The sequence below is a fragment of the Ochotona princeps genome, chromosome 10 (assembly GCF_030435755.1).
Source record: "Ochotona princeps isolate mOchPri1 chromosome 10, mOchPri1.hap1, whole genome shotgun sequence".
In the NCBI taxonomy this organism is placed as follows: Eukaryota; Metazoa; Chordata; class Mammalia; order Lagomorpha; family Ochotonidae; genus Ochotona; species Ochotona princeps.
In genome coordinates this window covers 19,982,878-19,996,384 of record NC_080841.1, presented here as the reverse complement: position 1 = coordinate 19,996,384, position 13,507 = coordinate 19,982,878, and the positions used below count along the sequence as shown (strand labels likewise).

At 44.0% G+C, this 13,507-nt stretch overlaps 1 long non-coding RNA gene across 1 annotated transcript in view; it reads right to left on the bottom strand.

The window, feature by feature from the left end:
• Nucleotides 1-228: 228 nt before the first annotated feature.
• Nucleotides 229-13,507, bottom strand: part of LOC131481236 (uncharacterized) — a 45,664-nt gene continuing 32,385 nt past the window's right edge. Inside the window, exons 4-5 of the long non-coding RNA XR_009246164.1 lie at nucleotides 1,825-1,857; nucleotides 229-243 (exon numbers count right to left, since the gene is read on the bottom strand). This is a non-coding gene — a long non-coding RNA (uncharacterized LOC131481236). The remainder of the gene's footprint in view (nucleotides 244-1,824; nucleotides 1,858-13,507) is intronic.

Genomic DNA, 13,507 nt, shown 5'->3' with positions numbered 1-13,507 from the left:
GCAAAAGGAAAAAAAAAAAAGACTTTCTTCTCCTTTGCCACAGCAAACCGAGATGGGAAACAGATGTCCGTGCAAGACCCAGAGGTGGTTCTCCCGCCCCTGGCCGCCCCTGGCCGCCCACCCCCACAGGCAACCCCTCCCGGGCTGCAGCTCTGTGTGTATATATACATACAGAAAAGCAGTCTCCGTCCTGTGGCAACTTGAATTGGCAGCTCTTTCTGGGTGGGGAGCCTCGGAGAAAACCTACAGGAAAAAAAAAAAAGTAATAGAGGAGCTTGTCCTTGGTCAAGATCAGGTACCCGAAGCCCTAGAGTCACGTTACTTTACTAATGGTGATTCCCGCTTCCCCACCCCCATATGGGACTCTATCGGAGTTTGTGGTTTGAAACGTTAATTCCTAACTTCTGTCTGGGGACCCCTGCGTAGACGAGATGGGTCATTTCAGGTGTAATGAACGCAGAGGCGTGGAAGACTTAGCCCTGATAAAACCGAGAGATTGGGGGTGGGTAGGGAAGGCACCTGCGCGAACGTGTTACAAAGGCTATAATGTTTGTTTACTGCACTCCGCCAGATGTGCTAAATATAACAGTGCTTTAAAACAGTGATCCTCCGGCTGTGAAAAGCCCAACCTCTGGCTGCCTGGCTCCCTAGGCACCAAGCAGGCACAGAGCCGCAGAATCAGAGAGGAAAGGAGCGAGATCAAGGGTGAGGATTAGCATCTGCAAATTGAACTGTCTAATTTGCATGTTTATTTCTTAGAATTGTAATTAAATTTGTGTAATAAATGTTTTCTCTTTCATTTGTACACTTAAAATTTGGGTGATTGACATGCAGTTAAGTGAATTTCCTTTTTTGGTTAAAAAACAGTATAGTTTATTCAATAATACGAGTATTAAACGTAATTAGAAGTAATCTGTTCTGAAGGTGTTTTGTTGAACTTTGTACATTAAAGTCTCTTGGAGGGTTGAGGGGTATTAGGAAGCTGAGAGCAGGCAATTACGCCGGAAACAGGCAAGCCCGACAGACTACCAGGAGTGTTACTTCATTTTTTCCACAAGACATTCCAGGGTTCTGTGCCTAAAACTGGGAGTTGGCATCCATCTTGGCTTTATTCTAAACCATATTCAATTGCATTGGCTTGGGCACCTTATGGGCAGGCTATCACAATGGCAAGTTAAGGATTGTAAAGACGCTATTTTTTGGTAACCTGGTGGGAGCTGCATGTCCAGGTTTGTGGTAGAAGAATTTTCACTTGGGTAGGGAGAGAGGGTAAAGAAAGGTGCCAGGGCATTTAAAATAGAGCAAGTCCTTGCCAATCTAAATGAGTATCTAAAACTGGTTATTGTCTAACTCAAATAAAGAACTAAATAGGAGGGCTTGGAGGCATGGCTTATTGTTGTTTTTATCTCCCTATATTAAAGTTTTATAGCATTTAAAGGACTATGGGGAAATCCCCACACACACTTGGCTGTGTCAAAATACATAAAACCAAAAGGAGCAAATTACGCATAAAATTGAGAAATAAGATGAGACCAAGTATCAGCAGGGCTGCATTGGCATCTTTGGAGCTTTGACTCTGAAAAAAAAAAAAAATGAGCCTTCTGGGAACCTGCCACTGCCCTGGGTGGAGAGGACTCTTTCTACTAACGCTACCACCAAATGAAATCCCAGTACAAGTATCCAACCAATCCTGTTGACTCTGAACTTGACCCTCTTCTGTTCAGACACACTGGATTCACATGCCTTACAGACAGCTCTCCCTTCCCTGCTATTAATCCCAAATGCCCAAAATGTTACCAAAAAATAAACAAATAAAACACACACCTGTGTCTACAAGTAGCAAAGGCAGTTAAATGTCTGGAATGAAAAACATTATTTAAAAAGTTAAGTTGGTGAATGCAGCAATGGCAGGAGAAAAGAACTAACTGTAAATCAACAATATTCGGAGTATTATTTATGATGCATTGGAATATTCAATTGAAAAGTATGACGTTACTGTTTGGGTGTGTGTGTGTGTGTGTCCAAAGTTCTAAGACAGAAGTTTGATTTTAAAACTTGAAATACTGTGCGCTGTAAATTCACTGAAGGCAGTGATTGCTGTTTTTCAGTTAGAGAGTCAGACTTCCAACTGCTGAGGCCCATTTCACAAAAATGTTTCACATTTGGAAGAAATTTCTAAAGTAAAATTGGACTTTTTCAAATTACCACTGACATAGTGCTTATTCGGATGAATAAAAGTCTATGTTACTGGTTTGCAAAAACATGCAACATTTTTACAGTAAAAAGAGTTCAGCTCCCTCAAGTCCTCTTCTTCCACTCCCAAATCTTCTGCATCTAGCTTTTTGTCTTTCCTCATCACTCTCCCGAAACTGTCCTTGTCAATGTCAAAGGTCATTTCTTGGCTCTCACCTTGCTTTGCCTGTGAGCAGCATTTGGTTTAGTTGCTTTTTCCTTGGCCACCAGGACAGCCCTCCTGGCTTGCCTGGCATCTTGCTTAGTGTTTACTCTCTATGGCTCCTGTGCTGGTTTCTTCTCTTTTCTGTGAGCTCTGAACGCTGGGGTGCCTCCAGCTCACACCTTGTGTTACCAACCCCAGGTTCTTTGGCTCCACTGTAATCAGAAATTGAAAAGAGGCTGACCTGCAGCCCAGGCACATTTCACTGCATGCTTAATGCTTGAATGCATGGGAGACAGCACAATGGGAAGAGATTATATGGATGGCTCTTACACAGGAGCTGAGCAGTTGCTTTTATGGGTCTGGGGATCTGTGTTGGCTCCCCATTGGCACAAGGCATTTAATTGACACTCAGTTCAGTGTTCTGTGCAGGTGCTATTGATTTTGGGGGGCATACAATACACTTCAAGTGGCTGTGCGGTTCACTAAAGTCACCCCAGGAAGATTACATATCAGTGGCTTTTGGCTGTTCCAGTCATGTCTGCAGGCTGGAGAGGTCCCTAACAGGGCAATAGGGGGCCTTTTGAGGTTAGGATTTGGACACTCCTTACCCTTAATTGGTTTGGAGCTGGAACTGGGTGCCATGCCTAAGGAGGTAGACAGGGGCTTGGCGGAGTGGGTCCTGTCCCTCCCCCAACTGGGTCTTCCTGCTGCAGCATTTCAATCCCTCTACAGTTCAGTCATGTTCCAACAGCCAACAGCATTAGTTTTTGTTAAGTCTTTCCCTAGGACTCCCATTTCAAAGTAAAAGCTGGATCCTTGCTGTGATTTACGAAGGCTAGAAGTCTCTGTTTATTTCTCGGTCTCAACCGCTCCAGCCACTTTGGCCCCCTCTCCATTCCTCCACCATCAGGCTTTGCTTACATTCAAGACATCTGCCGGGCTGCTCTCTCTGCCTGGAGTGTTCTCTCCTAGCTTGCTGCAGATCATTGTCACCTCTGTTCAAGAATCACCTTCTTCTTTCATCAGATTTTACCCATTCATTTGAAAGTCAGAGTTGCAGGGAGGGAGAGGCATCGACAGATTTTCCCTCTGCTAGTTCACTTTCCACATGGCTACAACGACTGGGGTTGGGCAGAGTTGAAACCACGATTCTGGAGTTTCATCAGGATCTTCCATGTGGGTGCAGAGGCCCAAGCAATTGGGCCATCTTCTGTTGCTTCCCCAGGTGCATTAGCAGGGGGCTGGATCAGCACTGGAGCAGTCAGGACTCAAACCGGTGCTCATATAGTATGCTGCTATTGTAGGTGCTGGCTGTACTGACTAGGCCACGCTAGTCTCTTAAGCATATCAAGCCCTGATTGTTCTGCTCAAAATCCTTGTACTCCTACTTTCTTTGTGGCCAGATTGATCACATTCTAATAAGCTCTGTATGTTACAGATGTATTCCATTGATCACTTTTTCTCTTCTACTAGAAAAGTGAAGTCCATGAAGGCAGGGCTCTTTATGTTTGTTGTTTACTCCTGATCTTCAGCACCTTGCCTAGTACCTGGGGCATGGAAAGCACTCAAATATGTGTTGAATTGAGCAATTCACTGCTGATTTCATTGATGTATGGAAACCTGAACAAGGCTAAAACAAAGCTATTCTAGTCTACTGCATGTAGAATGGTGAAACATGCAATTAGTTTCATTAGCAACTCATTTGCTCCTTCTAGAATTCTGGCTCAGTGTTCTCATTTGCCCTGCAGCATTCCAGGACCTGAAGATATTCTTAAGACTTTTGGCACCCCATTATTTTATGTTTCCCCATCTGTCTGAGAATTCCCAGCACAATAGTTCATTAAAAGCATGCTGGAGTGGGAAGGGGTGTGGTTGCCGCACAATGGGCTAAATCATTGCTTTCAACACCAGCATCCCATATCAGAATGCTGGTTCGAAACTCCATTGCTCTTCATCCAATCCAATCCTATGCCAATGTGCTTGGGAAGGCAGCAGATAATGGTCCTCAGGCTTGGGTTCCTACCACCCATGTGGGAGACCTAGATGGAGGTCCTGATTCCTGGCTCTTGGACTCAGCTATCATATCATTTGGAGAGTGAGCCACTGTATGGAAGATCTCTCTCTTTTTCTCTCCCTCCCTACCTTCTGTTTCAAGAAGTTAAATATTTCTGTTTTAAAAAGAAGGCTGTCCCTCTCTTCACAAACAGATGTCTATTGCCAAGACGTTTGTCCCAAGTTGCAGTCTTAGACAAAGGTCCAAAGTGTGAAAGTTTCTCCATGATTCTGTCATATAATTTCTCAGCAAAACCACTCTTTCAGAAGCCAGGTACAACTCTACCTTCCTTGTTATTCTCTTCCGAAACTTGCTCAGCAGTGATTCAATAACTATGTGCTTTTCTGTACGAGATTTAAGGTAGGCACTGTAGGTGAGACAGAGATGAATAAGATACTGTTCCTAGACTTATGGGGTTGTCAGTATAATTAGTAGCATACGACAAGCATAGAAGTAGTGGTTCTATTTAGTAATGCAAGACATAAGAGATGCCAGGGAAATGCAATAGTGAAATGATCATTTGGCATTGGTGGGGTAGGAAAGAAAGACTTCTTTAAGAAAGTAAAATCGGATGCTGCTTTGAAATACAGGTAGCTCTAACAGGTGGAAATGGGGAAGAGTGGTGGGAGCAATTTGAGGAAAGACCCACAAGGTTGAAAATCAGGGACATTTTTTGAGAACAGGGAACCAGCTTCACTAGGGCATAGAAAAGTAGAGATCGATAAAGCCCTATTATAATATATGCTGGAAAAGAAGATGAATTTGATTTGAATTCAGTAAGCAGTGGGGAGCAGTAAAGATTTTTGAGCTGAAGAAAGATGTGATCAAAGCTGAGCTGGTGGAAAGTATTATCAGGAGTACTGAGTAGGACACTCTTTGGTTAGCCTCCCGAGGCAACATGCAGAGGGATGGCCTATACTTGAGAGCGAAACAGGAGTGACAGAATACTGAGGTAGGCTCTTTAACACATAGTCCCCAGGGCCCAGTGCAATGGCTCAGCGGCTAAATTCTCTCCTTGCACATGCTGACATTCTATAAGGGAGCAGGTTCATGTCCCAGTTGCTCCATTTCCCATTCAGATATCTGCTTGTGGCCTGGGAAAGCAGTTGAGGACGGCCCAAAGTCTTGGCACCCTGCACCCGTGCGGGAGACCCGGAAGAAGCTCCTGGCTTCTGGCTTTGGTTCAGTTCAGCTCCAGCCGTTGCAGCCACTTGGGGAGTGAACCAGCGGACAGAAAATCTTTCTATCTTTCTGTAAATCTGATCTGCCTTTCCAATAAAAATAAGTAAATCTTAAACAAAAAGAAATAAAGAAAAGAAAAAGAAACATGGGCCGGGATGAAGGAGTTCAGGCAGTAAGCAGTCCCTCCTAATTTCCCTGACAGCACAATACAGAAGCAACTACAGCATGCGCTGTGCTTCCTTGCATGACTGAATTGACTCATTTGCCATCACAGGTGAAAGTGATTTGATATTTCATCAGCTAATCCTAAAACAATCCCTGGAAAGATGTAAATCATTGATAATGAGCTTGGAGTGTTGTCTCTCTCGGGGATATTTGTATTTTAATAAGAGTATCATAATACTACAAAAATTAATCAAAGCAATGAATAATTAATAGCACAGTTTCAGATGTAATATCAGCCCATGAGTATTATTTCCAAATGGAAATCCCGCAACATGTGCGATCCCTTGCTTGGAGGACTGTTTGAGGAGACCTGTCTTGCTGAACAGACAGGGATGGCTCACAGAAAGTGTACCAGTTATTTCTAGAGTTGTTTTTCTAACATGTTTGATGACTATTTCTATTGAAATTCTTTTAATGCTAATACTATATTAGCCAAAATAATATGGTAACCAGGTAACATTCATCCCAAGCTTGCATAGTAGAGGGAGTTTCAGGCTGGGTATGAAATATGCATGGGGCCTGGATGATCAGAGAAGAGAAGGGGGCCCTGTCTGGTGATTCAGGGATAATTCACATCAGACCCATTTGGGAGGGAGAGAGGCACAGTCATCAAGGAGTAAGGGTGCTGGAGGAATCCAGGCCCACATTAAGCATTCCACAGGTTTACATTTGGGAGGAGAGAAGGGCTACTGTCAGAAGCCCAGCTGGTAGAAGCAACTACTTGACCAAAGATGGAGAAAGTACGTGTGTATAAGACTGGGTGGGTTTCAACTTTCTACACAAAGAACTAAGAGAATAAAAGAAAATGGTAACATACATATTTTTGGAAATATTACCCCCCTTTTTTTCCTTTGCTTCATCCATGGAGATACCCCTGTATCCCCTTTTCCTTCTTTTTGGGAGGAAGAACCTCAGTCTTTACTGAAACCCTAAATACTGGGGGGCAGGATGTGCGCGCATGCACACACACGCACACACGCACACACACACACACAGAGCCAGAGTATTGATTGAGAGTGAGATGACCACAGAGAGGTGCTGTGTTTCAGCTAAAACCCAAAGACAGCCTTGGGTGCAGCCCAGAAGAAATTTCCTAAGAGGGGACACAGTTAGCCAGCGGAATACACCCATGCTTAAGCCTAGCCATAACTCCGTATACCAAGAAGAAGCTCCAAGAATTCTGTCATCCTATTTCTTTTTTTTTCTTTAAAGATTTTATTTATTTTTATTACATAGTCAGATACACAGAGAGGAGGAGAGACAGAGAGGAAGATCTTCCATCCGATGATTCACTCCTCAAGTGAATGCAACGGCCGGTTCTGTGCCGATCCAAAGCCAGGATCCAGGAACCTCTTCCTGGTCTCCTACACGGGTGCAGGGTCCCAAAGCCTTGGGCCGTCCTTGACTGCTTTCCCAGGTCACAAGCAGGGAGCTGGATGGGAAGTGGAGCTGCTGGGATTAGAACCGGTGCCCATAGGGGATCCCGGTGCGTTCAAGGCGAGGACGTTAGCCACTAGGCCACGCCGCCGGGCCCTGTCATCCTATTTCAAAAAGTTACAAGGCAAAGAGAATGCATCCTAAAGGGGGCAGACTATGCAGAATCAATACCTACAAATAAGTTAACTTCAAAACTGGTTTCCTTCTCTATTTACCCCGTCTGTACATTGCTATAAAACAGGCAGGTGAACGCAACATGGTGGCATGGTGTGCCAAGCTCTCAGTTGCAACCAGGATCCCACACGAGTGCTGATTCTAGTCCTTGCTGCCCCTCTTCTGCTCCAGCTCCTTGCTAACAGTGCACCTGGGAAGACAGTGAAAGATGGCCCCCGGACTTGGGCCCCACTACCAGGTGGGAGACCTAAATGGCATTTCTCGCTCCTGGTTCCCACCTGGTCCATTCATGGCTATTGTGGACATTTGGGGTGTGAACCAAGGGATGGACTATTTCTCTCATTCTCTCTTGTATGCTCTGCCTTTCAAATAAATAAAATCTCGGGACTATTTACCAAGGCTGTTGCTTTTTTTAACCTCATACTAACATAATTCCTATTAGACTTTTTTATCTTAATGTATGACTATAGTCTATTTTTTGAAGGACTAAAGACTTAAAAAGAGCTTTGATAGCTGACAAAGGCAAGACTATATTCCAATTAAGTAAAAACTGGGCTACATAAAAATGTTTTGAGGTAGGTAGTTGGCTTCATGGTTAACATGTTGGTTGAAACATGTCATCCCATTTTGGGGTGTCTGGGGTCAGTACCTAGCCCCATCCTTGATTCTCTAGGAGGTAGCAGCTGCTAGCCCAGGTAGTTAGGTCTCTACCACTTATAACAGCAGCATGATGAGTTCCCAGTTCCCGGCTTTGGCCTAGTCCAGCTCTGGTCATAGTGGATATTTAGGGAATGAACCAGGGGACTGGGGATTGGAACTCTTTCTTTGCTTCTCTTTCTGATTCTCAAGTAAAGAGAAATAATTACATTTTTAAACAAAAAATGTAGAGATTTAAGCGGGATTCCAAATATGAAAGTCTTCAAAAACCTCAAGGAAAAGAGCATTGTCTTTTAACTGCATTTTCCATGAAGTTCTAGAAATACCCTTGAACTTATTAAGCATGATTACCTTTGTTTTCAGTAGTATGCTTTCTTGACGTAAAATAGTTAGCACCAGGTTTCAGTGTAGCATTGTATTTTACATCACTGCCTTTGATTTCCATAGGTCAAACACTTCACTGTGAAGACCTGGCATTGGGATGCCATGAAGACACTGTGCCCTATTGGGATGCAAATGAAAGAGAAACAGCACTTGAAAATCTTTCTTCCCACCTGCAGGCAGCAGCCAACTGGGTTCAGAGTTCTTAGAGGGGATGTCCAGACACATAGCATGAGTGAAGTGACTGTCTCATTGCCCGGTGGCAGGAACAAGGAACAAGGAATCGTGCCCTGGCACAAGGATACCAGTGAACATGTTAGTCTTGAGCATTTCATTCAGTGTTCCTGCCTGCTGGATGTGCAGATATGGTTGATGGCCATTTGGCAGAGCAGTTGAGACACCCCTTGGGACATCTGCATCCCATATTGAAGTGCTTGTGTTCAAGCCCTTGCCCCACTCTCGATTCCAACTTCCTGGAGATAACACTCCCCAGCATGCAGCTGTCTGAGTCCCTCCCACTCACACGGGAGACCCAGGAGGATTTCCTGGCTCCGGGCTTCAGGTTGGCTCTACCTCGACTATTATGGACACTTGGGGAGTGAGCTATTGGATGGGAGATCTGAATCTCTTGCTGTCTTCAAAATAAATTTTTACAATGTACAAGTATATCAAGATTCTTAAAGAAAACTGCTTACATGACAACATACACCATAACAAAGGTGTATTCTTTTTCAACAATGTAAAGGCAAAAGCATACAATTGGGGTGATTGGGGTGGAAGAGAGTGAGACAGAGAAGAGAATAAACCTGCAGCAGACATCACCTGAGCAGGAAATTACACATCCTGCACACACAGGCAGGCTCTGCACACACATGCACAGAATTCATCTCTGACAATTTAATTGTTTAATGGTAGGACTAACAAGGAATCCTTTCTAAAGTAATGGCATATAAAGGCTTCCCAGTGAAGTTAATATTCCTGTGGCATTTGATGGGTGTTTCCCATTTGTGCCCTAACAGACTCCTGGTGTCTGACGGGGGAGGTAGGAGGGACGGGAGCATATGTTCTACAGCGAGAGCTGGAGGGGGCCTCTGCCTGTGACCTTAGCCATGAGAGCCATAAATTGGAGGTTTTGATTGGCACCAGAGCAATGGCTTATGTCGGTTGTAATGTCTTGGCTTGCAGGCCTAAGGATCTGGTCTTCCTGGACTGGCGGCTGGGCGTTTTAAGTGCATAGTTGTCTGTTTTCTCTCAGTTCAGCAGAAGCAGGGTTTGGCAGCCATTTGCGCTCAAGTTGCAGGACTTTGGCTTGATCTACTCCCAGATAATGACATGCGTGATGCCTAGGCTGCTGAGGTCTGACTTCTTATCCTGAGCTGCAGTTTTTTCTCCTGTTTCCTTGTGGTCCAACCTTGCTTGTATCTGTGCTTTAATTGGATCACTGGGTGGCCTACCTGTTTCAGCAGTGTGCATAACAAGTCTATTCCAGGGCAGAGTAACAGTCTCAGGAAACGTAAAACTATTCTCATTTTATAGTCTCCCTTCTTAAATCCATATAGTTTTGTATTTATCACTCCGATGACTTTGGGTTTGGGTGGAGCATGGGGGCAGTTCGGCTGCTGATGTCAGAGTGGACACGTCCCTTTGGTCGGGAGCACGGTGTCCCTTTGGCTAGGGATAGCTGCCATGCTGGACTGGCTCCTGTCACTGAGGCATTCTCTGTGTCTTTCAGTATTAGGAAAAGCCTTAGTAGGCAGACTTGAAAATGACAGGCTATTTTTAACATGAGCTTTCTGCCCCACAGTTCTGGTTCTTCTATTATCATTACTTATTCATAGGCTTTTATTCCCAAATATCATTACCCTTTACAGTAATAGGATCAGCAAAGCAACCACTTAAAACCAAACAAACAAACGCAGGAATCCAAGTCCCCACGTGGAGCATTTCTTCCATTTTTGCAAGCTTTCAACTGGCTGCTCCCTGCCCACCGGGGGCCAAAGCAGTCCTCAGTCACCAAGCAGGCTGGCTGCTTCAGATGCGCCAGAGTATAAAAGGGCCTGGCCCCAGGGAATGGTAGGAAGGCACTGACAGTCCAGAGAACAAGAAGGAGTAAAAACAAGGGGAAAAGAAAGGTGTAGGGAGATGGGAAGCCAGCAGAAAATGGAAAAGGCGATATGAAAGGCTCAGGAAAATGTGTGGCATTAAAAACTAGACATATCCTTTTCTTTTTTTAAAAAAAGATTTATTTCTTTTTATTGGAAAGTAAGATTTACAGAGAGAAGGAGATACAGAAAGATCTTCTGTCCACTGGTTCACTCCCCAAATGGCCGCAATGGCCAGAGCTGAGCTGATCCCAAGCCAGGAGCCAGGAATTTCTTCCAGGTCTCCAACGTGGGTGCAGGATCACAAGGCTTTGGGCCATCTTCCACGGCTTTTCCAGGCCACAAGCAGAGAGCTGGATGGAAAGTAGAGTATCCGGGACAAGGCCCATATGCAATACCAGTGCATCCAAGGCAAGGACTTCAGCCACTGGGATACCATGCTGGGCCCAATTTCTTTGTGTGTGTGTGTGTGTGTGTGTGTGTGTGTTACAGAGCGAGCACGAGAGCAGGGGAGTGGGAAAGAGGCAGGGGTGTGGGTAGGGTACAGAGAGAGAGGTGGGAGAGAGAGAGAGAGAGAGAGAGAGAGAGAGAGAGAGAAAGAGAAATGTAAAAATCTTTCATTCGCTGGTTCACTACCCAAATGACCACAAGCCAGGCCAATGCAAGGAGCCTATAATTCCATCCTGGTTTCCTCCAAGTGATGGCTAGAGCCCAAGTATTTGGGCTATCAGTTATCTGCTGTGTTCCCAAGCACATTAATAAGGACATGGATTGGAAATGGAGCAGCTGGGTCTTGAACTGGCACTCATTCATATGGCATGGCAGCATACTAGGCTATGGCTTAACTTAACCCATTAGGGCCCAACACAGGCCCCAAGACATGGATGTCAAAACAGTCTTTCACAAAAAATAACCATCTTTTTAAAGTTTATTTAATTTCATCTACTGGAAAAACAGAATAGCAGAGACAAAGAAATTTATTTTCCATCTGCTGATTCACTCTAAATGTTCACAATAAACAGGGCTGGGTCAGGCCAAAAGACAGAGGCCAGAAACTCACTCCAGTTCTCCCATGGGCAGCAGTGGCTCAAGCACAAGAGCCATTATCCACTACCTTCCAGGATGGACCAGCAGGGAGCTGGGTAGGAAGGGGAACAGCCAGGGCACAATCTGGCATTCCTACATGGCATGTGGGCATCCCAGGCAGTGATGTCACCTGCCCCTAAAAGACACATCTTGTAACCTGATTTTCCACAAGCTTTCTGAAGTACCTGTGCACACTGTGCATTCCTTAAAAGCAGTTTCAACAAAGGAAAATCCATCTCAAGCAGACCCATTAAATGACAGTGGCTCTAAAGTGGGAATAATTAGTTACTTGCTGCCAAATACCTACAACATATAGAGAACCTACTATATTTCCTGAAGTTTCTATTTGCTATTTCATCTGCCCAACTTTCAATAGTGGGTATGATTATGCCCATTTCACAAGGAAATTGTGTTTTCAAAAGTCCAAGTGAGTTGTCTAAAGTTGTATGCCTTAATTCAGTGAACCTGAACTAATTTTTTAAAAAAGATTCATTTATTATTTTTATTGTAAAGTCAGATTTTACAGACAGGAGAGACAGAGAGACAGACATGTCTTCCATCCACTGGTTCACTCCCCAACTTGCTGCAACAGCCGGAGCTGAGCCGATCCAAAGCCAGGAGCCAGGAGCTTCTTCCTATCTCATGCATGAGTGTAAGGTTCCATGGTTTTGGGTCATTCTTAACTACTTTCCCAGGTCACAAACAGAGAACTGGATTGGGAAGGAGAGCAACCAGGACAGGAACTGGTGCCCATATAGCATCCCAGCACATGCCAGATGAGAATTTAGTCACTAGGCTATCCTATTAGGCCTATGAACCAATTTTTTTTTCCTATGAACTAATTTTTAAAAAGATTTATTTATTTGAAAGTTCAAGTTAGAGAGAGGGACACACACACACAGAATGAGAGAAAGAGAGATCTTCCATTGGTTACTGAATTGGAACAAGACCAAAGAAAAGTAAAAGAACAGCTTTATCATTGAGTAACCTGACAAACACTACCTGAGCCAGGTGATCAAGGGAAAACTCAAGCTGATAGCATACAGGAAGTACTGAAAATAACACTTTCCATCTAAAGTCTTCCTCTTAACACTGATTTGTTAATGGTGGCAAATGGACCATACTAGTGTTAAGATGGATAGGGAAACTGAGGCATGGTTTAGGGGAATTCTTGCTCTTGTCACCTCTACTTTGTAAACCTGAGACTGTTCTGAAAAACTTACAAAATCCATGCAAATATTTTGGTACACACAAACACAAACATTAATTGGCTAAGATTGGTGAATTAGTAATATGCTTAGATATAGAAAATATGTCCTGTTATGAAAATCAGTCTAGTCACAATGAAGAGATTTTTCCTTAAATGAATGCACCCTTGTTTCCCATTGCTGCCTGGATTTTCATGACTGGCTTTTGACTACCTGAACCTAGGACCAAATTGTTGAAGCATGCACTTTCTTCCTAGTTTCCACCAAATAATTAGTGTTGAGATAATGAACGAATGAATGTCATTGCACCATACACTTAGAGTGTGCTCTAGGATTCAAACCACCTAGCTTGGGTTTCAGAGTTTTCAGTGACAGAACTCCCTGTCCCTACACCCTGTCCAACAGCAAGCTACTGGGAAACATCAACAAATGATAATGCAGACAGGATGTACTAGGATTTTGAATTCAGACAATTATTTGATTAGTTGCAGTAACAATTTTAAATTTGCAAGACAAAGAAGCAAGAGGCAGAGAGAGAGAGAAAGAGAAAGAGAGAGAAAGAGAAAGAGAAAGAGGATAAAGAGAAAGAAAGAGAAAGAGAAAG